Below are 23930 nucleotides of genomic sequence, written 5' to 3'. Positions count from 1 at the left end.
TATTTAACGTATTCTCCTCGAAGTTAAACATACTTGGCACATCATGTCTGAAGTTTCTGTAACCTTGTTTTGCCAGCCTTGTGAACAGGTGCATTGTCTTGCAAAAAGACAACTCCTTAACACAGCTTTCCTCTCCTTTTATCTTTCAATGCCTCCTTTAATCGGAACAGCAAGTTACAGTAGTATTCTGCATTAAGTGTTTGACCCCTTGGAAGATAGGCAGTCATTACAATACCTTCCTTATCCCAAAACATTGTGGCTATGACCTTTCCTGCTGACTTTTGGGTCTTGAACTTCTTTGCCTTTGGTGAACCTGAGTATTGCCATTGCATTGACTGTTGCTTTGTCTCAGTATCATAGTGGTTTAACCATGTTTCATCAGTAGTAACTAGTCATTCCAAAAATTTGGCACCAGCTTGACAAAAATGCCACAAAGTCAACTTGGCAGTATCTACTCAATGTCTTTTCTTGCCAGCATTCAAACATTTGGGCACCCAGTTGGCTGACAGCTTCTGCATACCCAGCTGCTCATGGATTATAAACCCAACACATTCCCTGGAAGTGTCTCAGCAATTATTTTAGCCAATATTCACCGACCTGCCAAAATCAGATCATAGACATAGTCAAAAGTTGACACCATTTGAGGCCTCTCAGACCTTGCTGCATCTTCGTTCTTGAAATCTCCATGCTGAAAGTTTGCACACCACTTCTTCACAGTTGAGTAAGAAGGGCACTTGTCACTCAATGTTTGCATCATACATTCATGGATTTCCTTTGGAGATTTCTTCTGCAGGAATGAGAATTTCATGACAGCTCGGAATTCCACATTTGAAAATTCCACACTTTTCATTGACATGGTCAATCAATGATCTGAAACAATGTCAGAGTTATGATTCTGCAAATTGGCACTTCATAAGATGAAATAACCCTCTTTTCAGCTACAGAGGCAAAGTAATGCTCAGAATTTAGAAAGTTGGTTGGGCTTAGAACTTTTCAGCACCCCCTCGTAAATCCATAAAAAACATGAACAATTCTGGACAGTAGAATAAGATTGGCAGCAAGCCAGGAAATAATGTAAAACTCACTTTAATATATACTTTATTGTTATATATATTTTTTTATAAAAGTGTGTTTTACATTATTTCCTGGCTTCCTGTCAATTTTTTTACTTTGTCCAGCATTTTTCATGTTTTTGATGGACTTTCTGACATTACATGTGAGTGGTCTCCACCTTCCTGTATCTTCCATGTGTATCCCACTGCTTATGAAGGTCTGCTTTGCAATATCTGACTGTATTGTCTTGCGCAGTTCAATTGATTCTGAATTTAAAGTTATGCTTATTTAACAGCTCCTTAACCTTGCTAGGTCTCTGCTACAAAGGCTCTTGCACAGTCACAAGGCTAGAGAAGAAAGGGTGGCAGAGTGATGTCCTCGATGAGAATTTAGTCAAATAAGAAAGCATTATGCTTAGCAATACACTGGTTAGCAAATGTACCCCCCCCCCTGTGAAAAATGGATACAGGCACTATCGGTGGGGAGTTTTGTCAGTACTGTAATTCATTTTTTTTTATTTTATGAGCTTTTGGTTTTGGCCTGGGATATAGGCTAGCTTTTGCTGAATCTCTGCCAGATTATTATTATTGATAGACCTTTTTTCTGTTTTTCTAACAAAATGTATGCAGAGGTAGTCTGTAACCTCAGATCCTGGTGCACATTTTGAGTTGTGAAAACTCAAGAGCTGAGAACTGAACTACCAGACTTGTAGTGCTTAGAGATGGCACTGGTTAGAGACTTAAAATGCAAACATATCTTTTTTACTGTGCAACTAATGAACGTACAAGTATGCTATCATTCCAACTGTAATACATGTGACGTGGCAGGAAGGCTGGGTTGTGAAGAGAATTAGGCTCCTTTGCATTGTGACTGCAGTACTTACACAAATGCCTGTCACATTCCCAGTTCATGACTAATTTAATTATAAAATAGGCCTTTTCATAGTACCACCTCAGCTCTCCTATCCTTCACCAACACCATTAATAACAACCGTAATAATAGCACCCTCTCATCAGCACTCTTCATCGACCTGTCTAAAGCCTTTGATATGGTTAACCCCCCCTACTCATAAACACTCTGTCATTCCTCTCTCTAGATGCCAAAGCAATTCTCTGGTTCAAGTCTTACCTTAGTAATAGACAGCAAGCAGTTATTTGGGAGAATCAACTATCATCTCACCTTCCTATCTCCCTTGGAGTCCCTCAGGACTCTATTCTTGGCCCTCTTCTTTTCTCTTTATTCATCAATGACCTTCAAATAGCTATTCCTCAAGCCACCTGTATACAATATGCTGACGATTCTACGATCATATGCTCTGCCAACTCTATATCTAAACTTCAATCTTTAACCCAGACAGCTTTCAACACAGTAGAGGCATGGTTCTTGAAACTGTGCCTTCTTTTGAACACCAAAAAGACCAAGCTACTACTGTTTACAACAAACAGTAAGTCCTCCCCCATAGATTTCTCCATCCAATCCAATAATGGCACGCTTATATCCCCCGACTCTTCCACCAAACTATTAGGAATCACAATTGATAATAACCACACCTTTGATAATCACATTAATAACACCATTAAATCTGTTAATAAAAAACTGGGCTCCCTATATAGGATAAAATCTTTCTTAACTCCGACAGCCAGAACTACTATTGCCCACTCCCATCTAATTTCAACTCTTCTTTATGCTGCACCCATATACACTAATCTAAAAAAAAAAATAATCTTACTAAGCTAGCCAACTCCTATAATAGTATTGCTAGATTTGCCACTGGAAACCCATATAGAACTCACCACTGTCTTAACCTTCACCAGCTAGACTGGCTCGAACTAAAAAACATTCTGACACTTTCCCAACTTACCATTGTTCATAAGATTTTTTACCAACCCAACAACACACCGATACTCAACAACCTTATAGCACCCTATAGAAATCTTAATTCCTTACACTCTTCCAATAAACTTCTAGCTAGTACCACCAAGTCTAACAACTTGGCTGGGGACTCACTGTTCTCCAATACCGCTGAAAAACAATGGAACCTCTTGCCATCTGACGTAACCTCACTTCCCCCCCTTCCTCTCTTTAAACAAAGTCTTAAGAAACACCTTAAAACTCACTGGCTATGCCCTTGCTGTTACCCAGACTAATCCTCTGGATTTCTCTTCTGTTATCTCTTGACTTCCTACTTTCCTCCACTCTTTGCTGTCTACTCCTCTGAAGTAGTAGCACCTATAAGCTATGTGTACTATTTAGGCTATGAATGTATCCTGAATGTAGTATTCCTGCCATCTCTTTATACTTCCTCCTTTTTCTACTGTTACTGTTTAACCCCTTGGAAATGGTAACTGTCTGGAGTAAACTAGAATAACCGAGGATATGAATGTATTTCAATCAATGTCTTGGGGTTTGCCCTAGACATTCATACTGTAAAATGATCTGTAGGTATATTATGTATTAATGTAATGTGTCTCATAGTCTTCCCATAATTTAAATTGTAATACCTTTCTTGTATATTGTAAACATTTTTGTTTGGTTGTGGTTTATATGTGGAGCTTTTCTCCCCAGGCCTCTACTGAAAATGGAAATATATCCATCTGGACCAGCCCGGTCAACAAATGTAAAATAAATAAAATAAAAATAAAATAAATAAAACTATTCCATAGCAAAGAAGGATGACTTTTGTTTATGTTGTTCTAAAACATTAGGTAATGATTTTCCTATGACTTCACTTAATACTGTGGATTAAAAATTATGCTCGGCTAACATTATCCACAAACATAAGCAATGTCTTGTCAGAATACTTTGAATATCAAATCATTTACTGCTGTCTCGCAGTTTCTTTTAGATTTGACTTGCAGACTGTTTTGTTAAATAAGATTATACAACATGCAAAGTATGCCACAATTATACAAAATACAAGATCATGTGGAGAAAGTGAAATAAAATACATATGCATATAGTGCAACTGTAATGATGCATTAAAAAATTGATAGCAAGTATATAGTATGCTGTTGTGTTTGCCAATACCAATTGATATTTCTATTAAATGCTAGCATGCAAGCTAGATTGGTAGGAAAAATAACAACACTGGGTTATTGTTGGCTATCACTATGTTTGGAGATTAAGTATGAGAAGGACGGAGAGTGCAGAGAGGTGGTGTTGGTGTGTTGGAAGATCAGGGATGGAATTTATAAATGTTTTACAACAGGCACAGAAGACCTTCTTCCTAGTGTATGTCATAACGTAGTTGATTACAGTTCCTAAACTATATGAACCTAGCCTACATAAATCCATATTTGGCTTCTGTTAGCATTCACCACTCTGAGACTTGTTAGTGCATCAAGTTGGGGTATGCAGATATACCTTATGCATACTTTAATTAGTCCTAGTATAGTTCAAAAAAATATCCATTAGCAGGGGTCAGCTATATGTTAAAATATTTAGAAATATAGCCATATCAACTCTCCCAGTATTGGTACACTTCCGTATTATCTCCAGTGAGGCAGGTTACATAGAAAGCGATGTTGTCTTGGTTGTGGTGGTGGTTTGCAGGTTTGCACACTTGACATCATGGGCTAGACCTTGACATCTTTCCCATTGTGAACCTATTACATAAATCAGGCTATACCTCTGCATGCTGGGCCTATGTACTATGCAAACCATCTGCAGCCTCCCCTCATTAAAGTTGTTACATTATTTGCTGTCTTCATTAATTCCTGCACTGAGCATACAGTAGTGGCATGATTTGGAGTAAGGACCATCTGGTAGTGCTGACAGAATTTCTGACATAGCAGGTAGTGGTCTGTGCTACAGAGATACTTTTTTGGGCAAATCAATGGTAGCAGCATTCTGTATAACAGAACCTTTTGTTGCCATTAAATTAGCGTTTCTGCTTAATTTTGGGTCTGTCCTTTATTTATGTAGCATTTTCATATTAGTGTTGGAAAGTTAGCAATGGGGAATAATAGCAATATGCATTTAAAGCTGGAGGACCCTAGATTCAAACTGTACAGTTCCTGAGGTTTTCCCCATGTTGCCACACCTGTGTAAGCCAGTGTAAGATGTGAGGTTTTTTCATGTCGTCTAAGACGTTGAGGCATATATTTGGATAGTTTGGACCTGTGAGCTTCAGGGAATGTATTCTTTGACACTGAATATTATGATCGCATAGGAGTGTTTTTTTTAATATTCCAGAATGTATGGTGTGATAGTTGGAAGGCTGGGTACTATACACAACGTTTAGAGGGGTCTTTTGATTCTTTCTTAGGATGGGCATGGCATTCAGAAAATTTGTACTTCATTTGCTTGACTGTACTGCCATCTGGAGGATTCTATTTTTGGATGCATCACAACGCTATTATTGTTCATGCTGGTACCTCTCAACTCCAGTTTGCACATTCTATCCATATCTGAATGTGGTTTCTTTAATGATAAATAAAACTTCCCCAACATGCAAAAGATGTTATACAATAGTAAAAAAGAAAAAAAAAAGAAGTTTGTTACACAGGGAATTCCTTGTAAATGATCTCTGGACTCAGAGGGACCAAGATGTTTAAAAAATAATAACATAATAAACGTGTTTAGATACTTAGTACTGGGGTATTTGAGGATACTCTAGGAAGTACCTACTATAATGACTAATTGGCACCATCCTAAGGTTATTACATTATATTCACTTTTGAGGCAATACATCTGGGCAGTTATTTGGATCTGAGGCATTTGATGATACCCTACAATATACCCACTGTGAGGATTGTTTAACATTTGTTAACCAGGAAAAAAGCCGCGGTGGTACAGCGGTAGCGTTGTTGCCTCACAGCAAGAGGTTCTCTTGCTCGATTCTCAGCTGGAGTGCCTTCTGTGTGGAATCTGCATGTCCTCCCTGCAGTCGAGTGGCCTCCAAAAGACATGTGTGAATGGGCGTGCCTTTGCTGAAGGTTGGGCATCAGACTGGCAACTTGGCACCATAAAAAAAATCTACTGCCAATCATTAGTGGACCAGAGTTCCGCTGTGGCAACCCCTAACCAGGAAAAGCCGAAAAAAGACAAATAGCAACAACATTTGTAACTAGGAAAGTCTGACTTGGAACAAGCCAATTTTCAGCAGAGGTTCAGGGAGAAACGCTCCATATGTATGTCTTTTGTAATATGGGAGGAAACCCACACAAACGCAGAGAGGACATGCAGACTCTGCACAGAAGGCACCCCAGTTGAGAATTGAACCAGAGAACCGCTTGCTATGAGGCAACAACTCTACCACTGCACCACTGCACCATCCAAGTTCTAAGTTCAAGTCCTAATCCTAAGGTTGTTATATTTTATCCACTCATTAGTTAATACATTTGGGCAGTTATTTGGATCTGAGGCATTTGAGGATACCCTACTTAGTACCTACGGTGAGGACTGCTTGGTACCATCCTGAGGTTATTACATTTTGGCCACTTGTTAGGCAACGCAGTTGGACACCTATGTTTGTGGTATTGTTTTCTAGTCTTCCAAAAATATAGGCAAAGATAGTTGAGAATGCTTTAGAAAATGTACTCCTCAATTTTTTGCTACCCTGAGGTTGTTTCAGTTTGTTATCTTCTGTTTGAATGTAATCTGAGGCAACTGAATGTAACAGACTATATACGATCTTCAGTACCATGCAGGTTTACTGCTGTGTGTGTGCGTGTGTGTGTGTGTGTGTGTGTGTGTGTGTGTGTGTGTGTGTGTGTGTGTGTGTGTGTGTGTACATATGTGTGTTTGTAGACAGACATCTGTATTTATGCATACAGGTGATTATTGGAAGAGATTTTTTCTGCATTCGTACAGGCAGTTACAAAAATATAAGCAGCAGCTTTAATGACAGTCGGAAGTGTAAAGCTTTTGAGTGTTAATTTTAAAGCTGTCTATTGTGATAACTATCTGATAAACCACGATGTTGTACTCCTGGTAGCTAATGCATCCAGACAGCTGTGTCACTCTGTCAGTCACCTTCTGTTAGAGGCACCAGGAAAATGCAAAGAGTTATTATATTTGGCAGGTATGGTATAAATTATTATTTAGCTCTGTACTTGGCCTGCTCATTGCTATTGATCTGTGTGTTATTATTTTTCAGATAGAATGTGAGCTTATGAAGATAAAGTGAGCTGAAGGAAATTTTAGCCTGCGGCAATAACATCAGGCTTTTAAGAAAAGCGCTTGATCTGTGCTGAAGAACATAAAATAAGGCAAGCAAGTGACAGAAAGGGACAAGCCAGCCAAGAAAATGAAAATAAATAAAAGGCATGCCACTTTCCAATGCTCTTATCTTTTTTCTTGTGTGTCCTTACTGCGAATATATTTGAAACCTTATTTTCAAGAGTGAGCAGTAACATCTGGTGCTTTTCGTGAATGATGGAGTAAACTACATGAGCATGAGGACATATCAGGTCACCCTGGAAGAGTGCAAAAAAATAATACATATCATAGAAAATCAAAGTTTGTTTCATTTATGCATATACATCTGCTTATATTTGTTACAGTGTTTTATATCTTTACTTTTAAGATTTGTTTGATTTGATTTGTTGCAGGTATGCGGATATTTTATATTTTTGCTAGAATTTTAAGAATTTTTTTTAAGATTTACTTTGTTGAAGGAATTGGTGATCAAAATGTTGTATGAAGGGTTGCTATCAGTTGCTGACATTTTGTATTTACCTTGTAATTTGTATCTTATACATGTTGAAATAACATGTCTAAATGTAGTCCATTATATTTTGTGTTATCTGTCTCTGATATATATTTAATTTAGGGCATTCTTTTCATCAGAAAGAATGCACAGCCAACAGTATTACAGTAATAATTGCAATTATCACTATCAGTTACTAAAAGAACACATAAAAGGTTAAGGGAACTGGTGGAAGAAATGTAATTGTTCTTAAATTACCATCTACAAACTATTTTTTTATTTCCTATTCTACTACAGTGCTACTAGCTCAAAGTAACATAAGAACGAGTCATGATGTCCAGACTGTAATGTGGCCACTTTTTCTGTGGAAGTAATTATTGACTTACAGTAGTGCTTTCATGGAAGTTCACGATGCTGCAGTTGATAAAGCTACACACTGACCATATGGTTTATAGTGGTACTGACAGATGCAGGGATGAATGGATGGGAAGTAAGATGGATGATACAGTGTCATGAACTGTGCATACAAACCATGGTAATTAAGACCTGTTTTTAGCAGATACCCAGAAAGAAAAGCTAAACACTTATTATGTGCAGTATTCTAGGAGGTGAAAATGGGTAAATTATTCATGAATTCATAGATTCATAGATTAATACTAGGCTACCAACCCAGGGGGTTCTAAGCCTAGCCAAGTTTTCCCATAACAATAATATGTCCTGTTTCCAAATAGGACATCGAGAGCCAGGCATTTATAAGCTACCTCTGTCCATAATGGGCATGGGTGCCAGGCCCAGAGTAAACTTCCTGCTCCCTATCCACTGGTCTAGGTTGTGCTTAAACTGGGTAACAGACAAACTCAGATTCACATGGATGGGAAGCCTGCTCCATAGCAGGGACAGCCTCTGGCACACATATTTGTCTCTCCAGCATGTTCTAAGTCACAGACAAAATTTCGGTCCCTGTATTTCTGGTCCTCTTTGACTTACAAATATGTAGGAGATTCATAAGTATGGGGTTTGTGGATGCCTTGTAAGTCAGGCATAGATCAGCCCTCAGCAGTCTATAGGAGACTGAGTAGAGAGAAAGGGGTTTAAGGTGCTCTGCATAAGGCAGGTTTGTTACTCCTTGTACTCTTTTTGTAAGGAACTTCTGAGGTTACTCCAGTTCCTGCATATGCCTGGTCAGGTACATACCTACTTTATGACTGGTCTGATATAGGTGAAGTACCGTGGGATAATGACCTCTTTGGACCTAGATGCCATATCCTTAGTTATAAGTTGTGCAACATAAAAGGATTTCCTCACCACTGTGGCCAGACTGTGGTTGAAGGTGAGGCTACTGTCTATGTGCATACCCAGATCCCTGACCACCGGCTCAACTCTTAGGGGGATATTATCAACATGGTAATTAGCCAGGATGGTTGGCTTTCCAAAGAGTACAATTATGCATTTCCTAGCACTGTGTTTAAGACCATGGCATTGGCACCATTTGTTAGACAAAGATAGATCATCTTGAAGAATGTTAGTGTCTACAGGGAGTCAATGATAACTCCCAGCTTATAATCATCTGCAAACTTAGTCAGCCATAAACCTTCAACATTTGCTTCCATTTAATAGAAATAGATGCCAAAAAGGAGAGGGCCCTGAGGGACTCCGCTAGTGTCTGCCCTCTTGATGGAGGTGGCCTCACTTATTTTGACCTCCTGGATCCTATTAGCGAGTCAGATGGCTATCCAGTGGGTGATAAAAGTGTTTATACCTAAATTAGTGAGCTTGTTTATAATACCTGAGTGGGATATTGTATCAAAAGCCTTGGCCAGGTCTGTGTCCTCATTTATCATGTCCATGATGATTCTTTCCATGGCCTTACATATGAGGCTGGTAAAACTTATAGGCTTGTGGTTACACGGATCCATGGCTGGACCTTCTTTGTGCAGGGTAATGACTGTAGTCATCTTTCATTCCTTGGGCACAAAACCTGACTGAAGGCTCATGTTGAAAAGTGATTCAAGTGGACCAGAGAGAGATCATGTTTTATATATTTATTAAACTTCTCCAGATGTTATCGGGGCCCATCAATGCAGTGTTTTGGCCTTAGAAAGTGCATTGATGACATGTTCTCTGGAAATAGTTGTGGGAATTGTGGTATGTGGTATTTCCTTTGGACTATCAGGGGAGTGGGGGGGGGGATTTGAGTTAACCTGCCAGCCAAAAGGCTGGCAATGGCCTCCAGCTTAGTGTGGGTGATGCCATTTACAATAAGTTGTGAACATTGTTGTGTATTTCCCCTGAGGTTACAAACATAGCTGTAGAAAGCTTTGTAGTTGTCCTTTGCCTGAAAAACAAAATTTTCTTCAAATTTAGCCTTTGAAGTATTAATTAACCCTCTTAGCTACCTGTTTAGATTAGTCAGGGGGCTTTTAGTATATATGGCTTTATTTCTCTTACGCTTCACCAAGAATTTTTTTTATTTTGTTGTATAACTGATTCACATTGTGATTCCATCAGGGTGGCTTGCTTTTTGAGTTTGTCTTATTCTTAATACAAGTGGGCACAGCTCATTCTATCTAGCTATCAATATGGCTGTACAGAGGTTTTGCAAATAGCTCAGCATATGCTATGTTGTTTATTGGGTTTGGGGATACGTGGAATTTAGCCAAGGTGTTGCTTAGTAGAGAGAGGCTAACATTGGAATAGTTCCTAAAGGTTTTTGTTTCACTGGATCCCAGATTTAATTTTTATTTCAGATAATAATTTTATACTCAGATCTGATGAGCGGAGACATTACATTGGGTGAGGAACATTGGTCCCCCATGTTTGTGAATACAAGGTAAAGGACGTTTGTACCTCTGGTAGGAGAATGTACTAACTGTTCCAAGATGTTGGTACTAACAAAGTTTAGGAATCACTAGGCTTGTGCATTGGAAGTGGTGTAGGATTCCCAGTCTATAGAGGGGTAGCTGAGATCCCTCATGACTATCATATCAGATTGAATGGTGAGGGACTCTAGTACATTGAGATAGGTAGTATGGGTTTCTTGGGACATGGAGGGGGACCTATAGGTTGCACGAATATGGTACGACACCCTGTTTATGGTGAGTTGCACATGTATGAGTAACAGTGGGTCATACACTTTAACTAGTCTGGATGTGAGATTGTTTTCATATAGACTTGAGACTCCTCCACCTTTAGTTCCCTCCTGTGAAGAAGCTGGTCTAAAGGTGTGAACCTTGCATTGCTGGGCTACTCTCCGTGACTTGACCATGTCTCTGGTATTACACAGATGTCTACACTCTCCAGGGAGAGGAAGTCTTGTTAAGACTTCTAGCATTGAGCAGTACCACTTTCAGATATTCCTTCATAGGTTCAGTAAAGTTGGTACGTTTATCAGTTTAGCATTGCCTTAAAAAGGCACTATGGGGGTGGAAAAGGTCTTTGCCAATATCCAAAAGCCTAGAGGAGATAGGTGTAGACCATCCCTGGCAAAGCAGTGTGGTCTGTCCATTGTTGTACCCCTAAGATTGACACCAGAAGCTAAGCCAATTGTTAAAATCAATCATTTTCTGTTGGTAATGTGGCATCATCCTTGGAGAAGGTAGTAGTTGCTTAGTGCTGGGCTCATACCTGCCAGTGACACATGATCAGTGTGTGTCATCATGTCTTGCTTCATATAGTCAAGGGAGGTATGTCTCAGGTCACTAACACCCTCATGGACTATAAAAGAGGCATACTGGTACCTGTGGTTCAATGACCTGAGTGACTGTGTGACTTGATGGATCCTAGCTGTGGAAAGGCAGCTAATTTTTACTCTCTCCTTACTCAGTCTAGTGAGGTGGACATGGATATGCTTAACTATAGAATCATCAATGGTCAGGAAATTCGGGTGTGCACTGGTTTACCTAAAAGGCTTAGTTGTAGAGGCATTGGATACAGTGTTACTAAGTGTAGCTGTTTTAACACCGTATTTACGTGATGGCTGAGGAGCCTTTCTTTGATTCTACTGTGCAGGAGGTCTTAGTGTTTTAGGAAGGTTGCCTGTAAGTGTCTCAGCATAAGTAGTTTTATGTGTAGTGTCTATCCAGTGCAAGTGTTACTGGCAACCTCTATAGGATTTGTTTTGCTTGTATGAGAGAGTTTTGCCTCCACTGTTAAAGTGTATTTACATCTCTCACATACCTTATCTATTGTATTAAGAATAAGTGGGTTGTTAATGGCTACAATGCCTCAGAATACCCATTTCAACCAAGCTGGCCACAGACAGTCAGAAAGTGCATATCCGTGGCTACAGATCTACTAGCGAGGAGTGAAGCAAATTTAAATATTGAATAGGTTGAACTTGATAAGCAAACTCAGCTATGTGTAAACTAGATGCTATAGTAGTTAAAAAATCTTTCTAGACAGTAATTCCACAAGAGTGTAGGCCATGTAAAACAACTGGTTTGGAGCACACGTGCTTAAACTAGAACAAAGACATTTCGGATAACAGGCACAAAAAGCTTTCTCCTGCAATTCCCAGCTCAGAAGGGTAGAAGCTACTCTCTCATCCTACAAGATTGTAGACCATAAAACTTCTTAATGTAAAATAAGTGGTTTGGAGACTAAGTGCTTAAACCAGAACTAAGAAACGAATTAGAGTAACAGACACAACAGGCTTCCAACCAACAATTCCTAATTCAGAAAAGTGTAAGTTACCTCTCCTGCTACAAGAGTGTAGACCACAAACCTTCCTTATGTAAGATAACTAGTTTGAAGCCCAAGTGCTTAAATCAAAACTAAGAGGCTTAAAATAACAGTTACAATGTAATCAGGCTACTAACAAGCAGTAATACATACAGAAGATTAAATGCAACTGAACACTTTCTGAACATGCATCAAAAAGCTAAATAAAGTCGGAAGAAGCATAAATACAGTACAGTGTGATCTTTTAGTAAGTGGGAAGAGTTGAAGCAGCAGATTATTCCAGTTTAAGAGACTAAGGGGAGGGCCTTCCCACCTGATCTCTCAGTGCTCAGTAGAATAAGCTGATGAGATGGGACTTGGAATAGTTTCCAAAATTAGAGTTATAATAGGGATGGGCAAATCAAAAGCCACCAGTTTCAAAAGTACAACATCAGAAGAGCAATTGGTGGGAAAAATCAAATGTAATCCTGAATGATTTGCCAGAAACCACAAATTATATGAGGAACAGTCAAAAATATGAAGGGAAGTCAATGCCATTCTATGAAACCACGGAAAGTTTCAACTTCACTCCATACAAAACAGTAGCCAGAGAATAAATGTTCTAACTTATTTCATAAAAATGCACACTAACCCTGTAAAGCTAGACTTTAAAATGAGTGAACAACCAGAGAGTAAGTTGCTTTCACCCACAGCCAGACCTCATCTTTACTTAATGACTGCAATCTTCAGTGATTTACCATACCAAACATATGAAGCAAAGTCAAGAATATTCTGCAAAATCAGGGAGAGAAAAACACAGATGTTATGAAGCACATACCACAAATATGACGCAAAGTCAAGGGCATTCTCTGAAATTAAGGACAGTTCCAAGTTTGTTTTGCATAGGACAGAAGCCAAGGAATAAATATTCCAACTTACTTCATATAAATGTACACTAGTCTTGTTAGGCTAGACTTTATTAAAATAAACATATGGCAAGAAGGTAAGTTGCTTTCATATATAGATTCATAGGTTCATAGGTGTGTACTAGGCTAATGGCCCTGGAGCCCTTACAAGCCTAGTCCATAAAAGTGCCCTGGCATTGTGCCGCCCAACATTAGTTCCCAGTGCCTCTATCAAGTAGAGCCACTGGAGTGATCCCCGGAGTGAACTTTCTATTTCCCATCCACTCATCAAGATTTCTCTTGAAGAGGGCCAGTGAGGTGCTCTGCTTGACATGTACGAGAAGTCTATACCACAGCATGGTCAGTCTCTGGGTTATGAACCTGTCCCTCCAGCATGTTCTGTTGATTGTGGTAATGAGGTTGAGGTCTCTGGAGCATGTGGTGTGGAGGGATTTGGATTTCTTTCGATGTAGCATTTCTAACAGAGCTGGGTCAGACATGGCTTTGTAAGTCAAGCAGAGATCGCCTCTAAGTAGGCGATATGAGACAGAGAATAGCTGGAGTTTTTTGAGTCTGTCCATGTAGGACATGTGTTTAAGGCCTAGGATCCTCTTTGTGAGGTACTTTTGTGGCCTTTCCAGCTGTTGCATGTGTCTAGTGAGGTACATGCCAAATGGGGCATTATACTTAATGACTGGTCTAATGAGGGAAGAGTAGAGAGATGATGACCTCTTTCTTCCTGGATGCAAAACCTATAGTAATAAGATGTGCCACATAGAAGGACTTTCTGACCACACTGGCAATGTGGTGGTCAAAAGAGAGGTGGCTGTCAACCTGTGTTCCCAGAGCTCTAATAACACCTTCAATGTTCAGTGGGCTCTCATCGATGTGGTAATTAGTGGGAACTAAGTTTTTCCCAAAGGGGATGATGACGCATTTTTTTTGGCATTAAGCTGAAGGCCATGGTTTTGATACCAGTCACTGGTCTCAGTGAGGCCTTTCTGCAGCATGTCTACATCACTTGGGGAGTTAATAATGGCTCCCAGCTTGCAGTTGTCTGTGAACTTGGTCAGCAAGAGTCCCACAGTGTTGGCCTGGACTTCTGAGAAGTAGATTCCAAACAGGAGAGGACCCAGGACCAATTCCTGTGGGAGTCCACTCGTGACGGGTCGGCAGTCTGACTTGGAGTCCGCTACTTTCACACTGTGGGTTGTATCTGTGAGCCACATCACCCTCTCCCTCCAAGCTGGGATAGATAATCATCTACAGCAATCCTCCTATAATTATTTAATAACTAAACTCCTCAATTATTTTTAAGACCAAAAATGAGCCAAAGTCAGGGACACTCTATGAAACGAGAGGTGGTTTCAACTTTGTTTCACACAGTTACTAGAGAATAAATATTTCAATTTATTTCATATGCTCAACAGTGATGATGTTTTAAAATAAAATTATTTTGTAGTCTGGTCCTAAAGTTCTGGGCCCCAGAGAGCTGGCTGAATCACCCCATTATAATCCACCACTGCCCCCCCCATAATAAATACACACACACACACACACACACACACACACACACACACACACACACACACACACACACACACACACACACACACATGAATCAGTCACTTTCATCCACAGACTTTCACCACTAGGCATAACTTAATCATATGCACCTAAAATATTTGATTTTAATTTACATTACAAGAAACAGAGACTGCAGTTTGATTTATATTTTTTATTTACATTTTGGTTACCTGGATAGAGCACTGATCACAGCAAGACCAGCTGCAGGCTCAGCCTGGGTTACATTCAAAATAGTATCAACAAAAATTTAACAATTGCAACAGGCAATGGAATACAAAGGTAATACAAACTAGTCACACAAAAAAATAGATGCTATGTAGAAAATTTATGCTGTGATGAGGTTTATATTTTATCTGAGGAAAAGTGGAATCAGAAGAGCAGCAAGAAAAGAGAGAGAAGCAGGTTTAACCTTGGAAATTGTAATGGGCAACAAAGTATTTACAGGACAAAGCAAGAGATAAGTAACAACAAAGACACAGAAGCCAATGAGCAGAAAGACTGAAAAAGGTAAAAGTTGAAAGATGGCAGTGACCAAGGAGAAATATAAGCTATACATGTTTACAGGAAGCAGAAACATAGTTATACTTGCTTCACAGAAATTCACAGTAGCCGTACAAAGCCACAACAAGATATATTCAGTTAAAGAAAAATCTCCTACCACACACACATTAATGTACATGCACATACATTTAGGTACATAAATACCAATTTAACAGACTAATCAAAATTCAATGTTGGAAACAGAGTAGCTTTTTATACCTTCACTAATAATTACATGCCCCTAATATTATGCTAGCCACTTCACATCACAATTATCCACTCCAACATAGACACAAAAATTTCCCCAAAAATATACAATTATAGAGAGTTCATTCATCACATTATCCTCATACCCACTTACCTCTTGTTGATGAAGACTTGCCAACCAGTCTACCCTGCGGCTTTCATCAGTTCTCCCCTTGTAGTACAATCTTCTTCACTCTTAACACTGCTTTTGCCATACTCAGAGTAAATCTGCAGGTCTCGTAGAAGCTTAAAACATCTCCATTTCTTCTATGCAGAAAAAAATCCCAGATCCTTTTTATAGAAAGAAAGCACTTGCTATCCTCACTTTTTTACAATTAATATACATCCTTTTTACTAGCACTTATTATAAGAGTACATAAAGTCATCAGATCTTTTGTGCAGTTTAAGCTGTCCTTACAAAGACATTTAACAAGAGAACCTTAGTTTCTCAGCTGGCACCTATTTAAATATATTGCAGCTGATGAAAAACTGTCCTAAACAGCTGAAAGCAATCAGTTCCTTTCTTTTGCTGAAGTGCATGTCATAGATTACAGTTTTCCATGATGTTAATCAAAAAAAAAAAAAAAAGAAAAGAAAAATAAAGCATAGTGTGGGTCCTTTTTAGTGCTAATGGACCTATTTGAAAACAGGCACAGAGACAAAACATTCAGTGCTGAGGAGAGCTAACTGACACAATACAAATTCTGTGCTTTTTGCTGCAACAGCTCAAGAATCGGGGGGGAACATTTAGTTTCTGTGATTCTGGATGTAATTGTAGAAAAATTTGAAAAGTCAGGGTCACTGATATCACACCTGAAACATACTTGCAGATTATGACATATGACATAAATCACTAGAGTTGCCCTCGACTGGGCTGGAACCTAGAAATCACACAAATCATTTATGTATGAAATCAAGTGGGGCTAACAGCACTGCAATATATAATGGCACATGTATTGCTGCACTGTCCAGTCTGCCTTTTAGGACATGCACTGTAGTTATTATGGCACATCATTTGCACAAACTATAACAACTGCTTAAAGCCCTAATACTTAAATTATCTAGTTCCACCAATGAAATGTCTTCATTCTTACTATCTCTAAATAATTAAATTATCTCATTTTACCTCCTCCCAGTTCAGCAAATGGGAATACCTTGTTACTGAGAGAACACCGGAGCTGTACCTCCAAGTGCCTGACATCTTATTCAGTCTTTTGGGCTGTGATACAATAAACTGTGTGATGCACATAAGGATCTACACTCTTTGCAACAGTCATAGGAAAATTATGCCCTTTGAGAGTCTGGTGTAGCACTTTACATTTGCAGAATTCAGCATCAGTTTATAGAGAAATCACAATTGTATTTATCTGTTATCGGCCAGTAGCTTTGCTTTTCTATTGAGAAAGATAACTGTTCACATAGCATCTTCAGAATTGGCTAACTGAGAGTCATGTAATTGCCTGGAAATGCTGTCTTAAAAGAATTATGTAACTCAAGTTTAGTTAAGCTCTGTAACTCACATTTTATTCTTAATCTCATTAACGCTCATGTGGTGTGGAATGTCACACCTCTAGCAGACTATACACATCCTTGTATTTCAGACCATTTTCTGAAAAATCCACTTAAAAGCATAAGATCAATTGTAATAATTTTGTGAACAATAAAAGCTATTATAACAGTACAAAAAACAATGTAATCGGTAACATACATCTTTTACAACAACAGTCAGTGCATTCATAGTCTTTCCATAAATACTATAATGTATCATAATGCATACAAACCCAGAGTTGTATTTTTTGCTAAACTTTTATAAACAAAGTGTTATACCTTTGTAAACTAAACAACCTAGACATATATCGTTAGAATGATTTTGATAACCAGACGTTAGATTTGGCATGACAGCAATGGATTCCTTTCTGGATGCATGTTTATTAAGATATTTACAGGAATGTGAAAACATATGCTTGATCTATTCCACACAAAAGACACCCCAGCTAAGATCTGAACTGGAGACATTGGCATTGTTTGGCAGCAAGGCTAACTGTTGTGCCATTGTGCTGCCCCTCCAAACACTAATGCTTTACTTTTTTTTTTCACACTTAACCCCTGCTGTCTGCCAGTCATTATTTCACTTGGCCATTTGGACTATTTGTTCCCCATCCCTATGGTTAGATTCGACCAGAAGGGGTCATTGTTAAGGCAGCCATCAAGGATTGTTTGTATTCTTTCTAGTAAACCATGACATCCCTACACATACTTACCTCTGCCCAAGGTAGGGGATGTGCAATGGGCTGGCCAATAAGGCCATTCTCTCTCTTCCATAAAAGAAATTCCATTCATATAGTCCCCAACCTTACTGCTGATGCATGGGAAGTGGTTTCCCTGCTCTGTAGCAGGAAATCACACCTACTTGGTGTGCCCCCAAGAACCCTCATACTACCGCTGGTAGAGTTGTATAGGCCCTATCCCTTCAATCATCCAGCTCCCTGCCAGGCTATTCTGTTGCTGGGGCTGCTAATTGCACCCTTATTGTTTGGGTCACTGACATCACTCCTGCCCTCTGAACCACTGAAGAATGGGCTGTAATGGAGAGACAGTGTGAGTCAGAACATTTCCTCAGTGCACTACTCAAGAAACCAGACATGCAAATCATAGTTTCAAACATGCTGATTATGAATAATGAATACATTTGCAAGAGCAATATGGCTACATGAATCGTTTAGCTTGTCATGCTCTTCAAAAAGGTAGTCTGGTAAATTGTAAACATCCTTACCAACATAGTTAACAGTGTTTGGAAAGGAAGCCACGGTGGTACAGCAGTAGCATTGTTACCTCATAGCAAGAGGTTCTCCTGTTTGATTCTCAGCTGGAGTGCTTTCTGTGTGGAGTCTGCATGTCCTCCCTGCATTTGAGTGTTCTCCGAAAGACATGCATGAATGGGTGTGCCTTCGCTGAAGATTGGGTGTTGGGCTGGCAACTCAGCACCATAAAAATCTACTTCCAGTCATTAGTTGACCGGAGTTCCGCTGTGGTGACCCCTAACTGAGAAAAGCCAAAAAGACAAAGTAAGTGGCTACTGGGAGTAGCCCCTCTGTATTGTCATTGTTAGCATCTTCGTCATTCTCATTGACCATGTAGCATAAACATTTGTTAACATCTGCCATTACTAAATTTAACAAGCATACATTTTTGAAGTACACAGAGCTGATTTTGAGAATTAACCTATTTCTACAGCCCATGTGGTGATAAAAATACTAAAGTCAGTAACTATTACTTTAGCAGGTCTAAACTTTGTCTTGAGTTATGTGCTTGATGGTGGGCAGCTAAAGTACATTATAGTAATCTAATTTTGAATGGCTACAGTCAAAGTCTGTATTCTTAGCATGGCATTGGTTCTCCGTTTGTAGTGAGGTATATTTTCTTTTCCATATGGTCTGTCTTTTAGCTGCAACAACTAATAATAGCACAAAAGTAATTAGTTCTTCCCCAGCTGGTGTTATCAACACAACATATTCTAGTGCAGTATTTTTTAACATGCAGTACACTAGCAGTTCTGGTATGGTCAGGACAAGACTGATAACTAGCTGCAGTTGAAGTTTTCTCAGCAAAAGCTGCAGAACTAATGAGGTCAGCTGACTTTCATGAAATCTGATCATGGTATGTGATACAAGGTCACTTACTTCCCTTATCTCTAAGCTGCCACATTCAGAGTAAACATTTTTGTTAGAAAGTCGCGCCTTTTTAATCTTTTGTTTCAGAAGAAAGTCATGCCTTTTTAATCTTTTGTTTCAAACAATTACTCAAGTGTACACTTAAAGAATAGGCGCTAGTAGATCTGCAAGATAAAATGCTCTACCTTACATAAGCACACAATTTGTTCATCATACTGAAATGTTTTCAATTGTGTGCCTGCCAGGCCAGCAGCATGAGTGTTACTGTTAGAATAGAAATATGGCTGGGGGGTACTTCTGTCCAATGCAGTTTAATGAGATTGATGGCAAACTGTAGCTGAATCAAGCTCTCATATAACATTATGTTTATAGTGCCTTCTCCAAAAGTTACAGAACAGAAGCAATACTCTGGTTAATATCTACAGTGAAAATCCGCATAGAATTAAGGTACCTGCAATTGCTTTTCACAGGAGAAATTGCAAAGATAGCCTAACTTTGTAATGCAGAGGGCTTGAGCCCTAACTGTGACCCAAGTAAGTGTGGTTTGATTAGTGGCCCCAGCAAAGGAGGAGCCAGACATGGAGAGGATAGTGAAGGGGAGTGGCCCTCCCAAGGGAGAAAAATATTTATGTATGCACTCAAAGACACACAAGGTGGTGTGATCTGCCTGATAGAGACTGGAAAGAAGGAGAGAGAGAGGAGAGAATCACTGCTCATGCTGGTGGGGGCAGGGCTATTGTTAGAATTTTGCCCTCCCCCCACCAAGTGTCAAGTTGAGGGCTCTAGATATTTCCACAGAGGGACATTCACAGTGACTGATATGTTGGTTCCACTGAAGTTTCAACAACTCTATATGCAGGGCTGGACTCAGGTAAAATGGTACCATGGATGAAGACTTTTGTTGTTCTCCCATCCTGGCTTCCCCAAACCATAAAGATTGTTTTTCTTGCTTTTCCACATTTTACCTTGCTCTTCACCTTCTTCCAGAAACCATGTTTTTCTAGATGCTCTGTGGTGTATGCTATACCTTTTTAACAACCTTTTCATCCAGAGATGGGAATAAAAATCACAAGTAAAGGAAGAAACTCATGTTTGACTTTCCTTTTTTTTGTATCTTTTCAACACACCCTAACTAACCAAGACTGCACAGTCATAACTGTATAAGATTTATTCAGTCACAGTAATTCACAGAAACATCCAGTTTGTTTGTGTCTTTCAGCTTTTCCCGGTTAGGGGTCGCCACAGCAGAACTCCGGCCCGCTAATGATTGGCAGTTGATTTTTACGTACCGGCTTGCCAGGCCTGACACACAACCTTCAACAAAGGTACGCCCATTCACGCATGTCTCCACGCAGAAGACGCTCTAGCTGAGATTCGAACCGGACAGCGTCTTACTGTGAGGCAACAACGCTACTGCAGTACCACCACTGCGGGTTGTAATTACAGGAAATAATCCATCTTACATTATACAAATGTATACTTATCCTGCGAAGCTAGACTACTTAGTGTTTAAACTGAGCAAACAAGAGACCCTATACAGCAATTGCAACCACTTCTGTAGAAGCTTCAGATTTTGAATAGTAATTACAAATGATGGCTGTTTAATGCATTTCATCTAAATTTCACACAAACAGCAGTTGCACATTAAAATAGTCCAAGTTGCTTCACAGAAAGCACACACACACACACACACACACACACACACACACACACACACACACACACACACACACACACACACACACACACACACACACTCCAGTCAGTATTATTTGCAATGGATGTTTATAAAACATACTCAGTGAATATGTGACAGCTCCTTTCAATGAGGAACTGCATGGAACATGGACTTTTTAAGACTCAAAATGAAAGACAGTCTGCTCAATTTCACATTGTCTTTGCTTAAGAATTCTGGGCATCCCCCAAATCTCAGACAATTTTTAAATATTATTTTAATTTGCCTTAAAAGTTAAAACAGGTTTTCCATCAACAATGAATTCCCGAAACATGCCTAATGTATGGCATTACTGTCCAACTCTTAATTTCTTACAAGAAACTCAAAAAGTTTATGATTGGCATAGCAAAAATAAGAAAAATCATGCACAAATTCTGCAACCAATCACACCCTGTCCTTTCAAGAAGCAGACCTGATTGAGTGCAGCTTTAAGATGACTTCCACTCTACTTGTGCTACCTTGGAGGTAGGAAAAAAGGGAAAAAAATGCTGCAACCAGGTCCCTTCTTCAAAAAAATGGACCTGAAGGATCTGGTCCATGCCCTGGGCTGTTCTGAACAGAGAAAAAAAGTAGAAACACTGGAATCAGACAGCCACTGAAAATGGGCACCCCCACATTCTCTTCCTCATGGTTGGATGGTACTTTTGCTTTCCTTGTGCCCCCCCCTGCAGAAGATCATCTAGGGGCCCCTATGACTTCAGGTTTTGTGGATGCCTAACACTGGCTATTGGGTCAGGTTAGGGTTATTTGAAGACTTGAGCGTAGTGCCTTGCAGATGTGAGGGAGTAGCATTTGCAGTTTTCTCACTGTATGTCCCTCTCTTGCATTTTGTCAGGTGCATGTAGTAGGGATGAGGAGAAAACTGTAAAACTGCTTTAACCATCCCTGATAACTGATTGGATGATAACCTCTGAAGACAGTTTCTTACCTAGTGGGAATTAATGGGCTGATTGACCAAGAGAGGGGGGTCTAATGGTCATCAGGCAGTAGGGGCAAAGAGTTGCAAAAAAATAAAAAACAGACCTATCGCAAAGAAGTGAACGAAACTGTTTTCACACACACACACACACACACACACACACACACACACACACACACACACACACACACACACACACACACACACACACACACACACACACACACACACTCCAGTCAGTATTATTTGCAATGGATGTTTATAAAACATACTCAGTGAATATGTGACAGCTCCTTTCAATGAGGAACTGCATGGAACATGGACTTTTTAAGACTCAAAATGAAAGACAGTCTGCTCAATTTCACATTGTCTTTGCTTAAGAATTCTGGGCATCCCCCAAATCTCAGACAATTTTTAAATATTATTTTAATTTGCCTTAAAAGTTAAAACAGGTTTTCCATCAACAATGAATTCCCGAAACATGCCTAATGTATGGCATTACTGTCCAACTCTTAATTTCTTACAAGAAACTCAAAAGTTTATGATTGGCATAGCAAAATAAGAAAAATCATGCACAAATTCTGCAACCAATCACACCCTGTCCTTTCAAGAAGCAGACCTGATTGAGTGCAGCTTTAAGATGACTTCCACTCTACTTGTGCTACCTTGGAGGTAGGAAAAAAGGGAAAAAAATGCTGCAACCAGGTCCCTTCTTCAAAAAAATGGACCTGAAGGATCTGGTCCATGCCCTGGGCTGTTCTGAACAGAGAAAAAAAGTAGAAACACTGGAATCAGACAGCCACTGAAAATGGGCACCCCCACATTCTCTTCCTCATGGTTGGATGGTACTTTTGCTTTCCTTGTGCCCCCCCCTGCAGAAGATCATCTAGGGGCCCCCTATGACTTCAGGTTTTGTGGATGCCTAACACTGGCTATTGGGTCAGGTTAGGGTTATTTGAAGACTTGAACGTAGTGCCCCTTGCAGATGTGAGGGAGTAGCATTTGCAGTTTTCTCACTGTATGTCCCTCTCTTGCATTTTGTCAGGTGCATGTAGTAGGGATGAGGAGAAAACTGTAAAACTGCTTTAACCATCCCTGATAACTGATTGGATGATAACCTCTGAAGACAGTTTCTTACCTAGTGGGGAATTAATGGGCTGATTGACCAAGAGAGGGGGGTCTAATGGTCATCAGGCAGTAGGGGCAAAGAGTTGCAAAAAAATAAAAAACAGACCTATCGCAAAGAAGTGAACGAAACTGTTTTCACACACACACACACACACACACACACACACACACACACACACACACACACACACACACACACACACACACACATTTTCACATGCATTAGCAAGGAGTTAATATTTCATAAGCAATTACTTTCTGTCAGAGAAGCAATTTTTTCTTGAAATGGTTAGAATTTTCTGGACAAGCACGTGACACATATAGGAATGTTGACCTAACATAAAGTGAAAGAGACAGGACAGCTAAACTAAACAGGTAAAGGGAATCTAGTCAAGGGAAACAGGACAGCTAATTATCTGTCAGTGTTGATTTATATCAGGGCTCCTGTCTGAATTATAAGCAAGTAAGCTGACCAATTTTACCAGAAACTGAACATTTATTCTTCTTCTCTGGTGAGTGCTATCTGTTGAATGTTACTGAATGAGAGCAATAAAAAAATTAAAAAATCTCTTGTATAGACATTGATAAAAAGACAGCTTCCTTCCAAAGAGCACAATGATGTCATGTTTTGTATAGCCTTGCCAATGTTTTTTGTGAGTTACTGAATAAATTTACAATTTGTAGTCAGACGGTTTCAATCATCTTTTAACTAGTGCCAAGTATTGGTCAAACTAATTTGCAGTCAGACTTCACTTCTCCTGAAGTTGTCTAATAATTTTTATTTAAATTTCCTTGTGCAACGGTGTACATCTTCTGTTTGTTGAATCATCAGCAT

Source organism: Protopterus annectens, chromosome 1.part2 (assembly GCF_019279795.1).
Source record: "Protopterus annectens isolate FY-2018-M chromosome 1.part2, PAN1.0, whole genome shotgun sequence".
Lineage (NCBI taxonomy): Eukaryota > Metazoa > Chordata > Ceratodontiformes > Protopteridae > Protopterus > Protopterus annectens.
Note: the sequence above shows the minus strand (reverse complement) of the source record.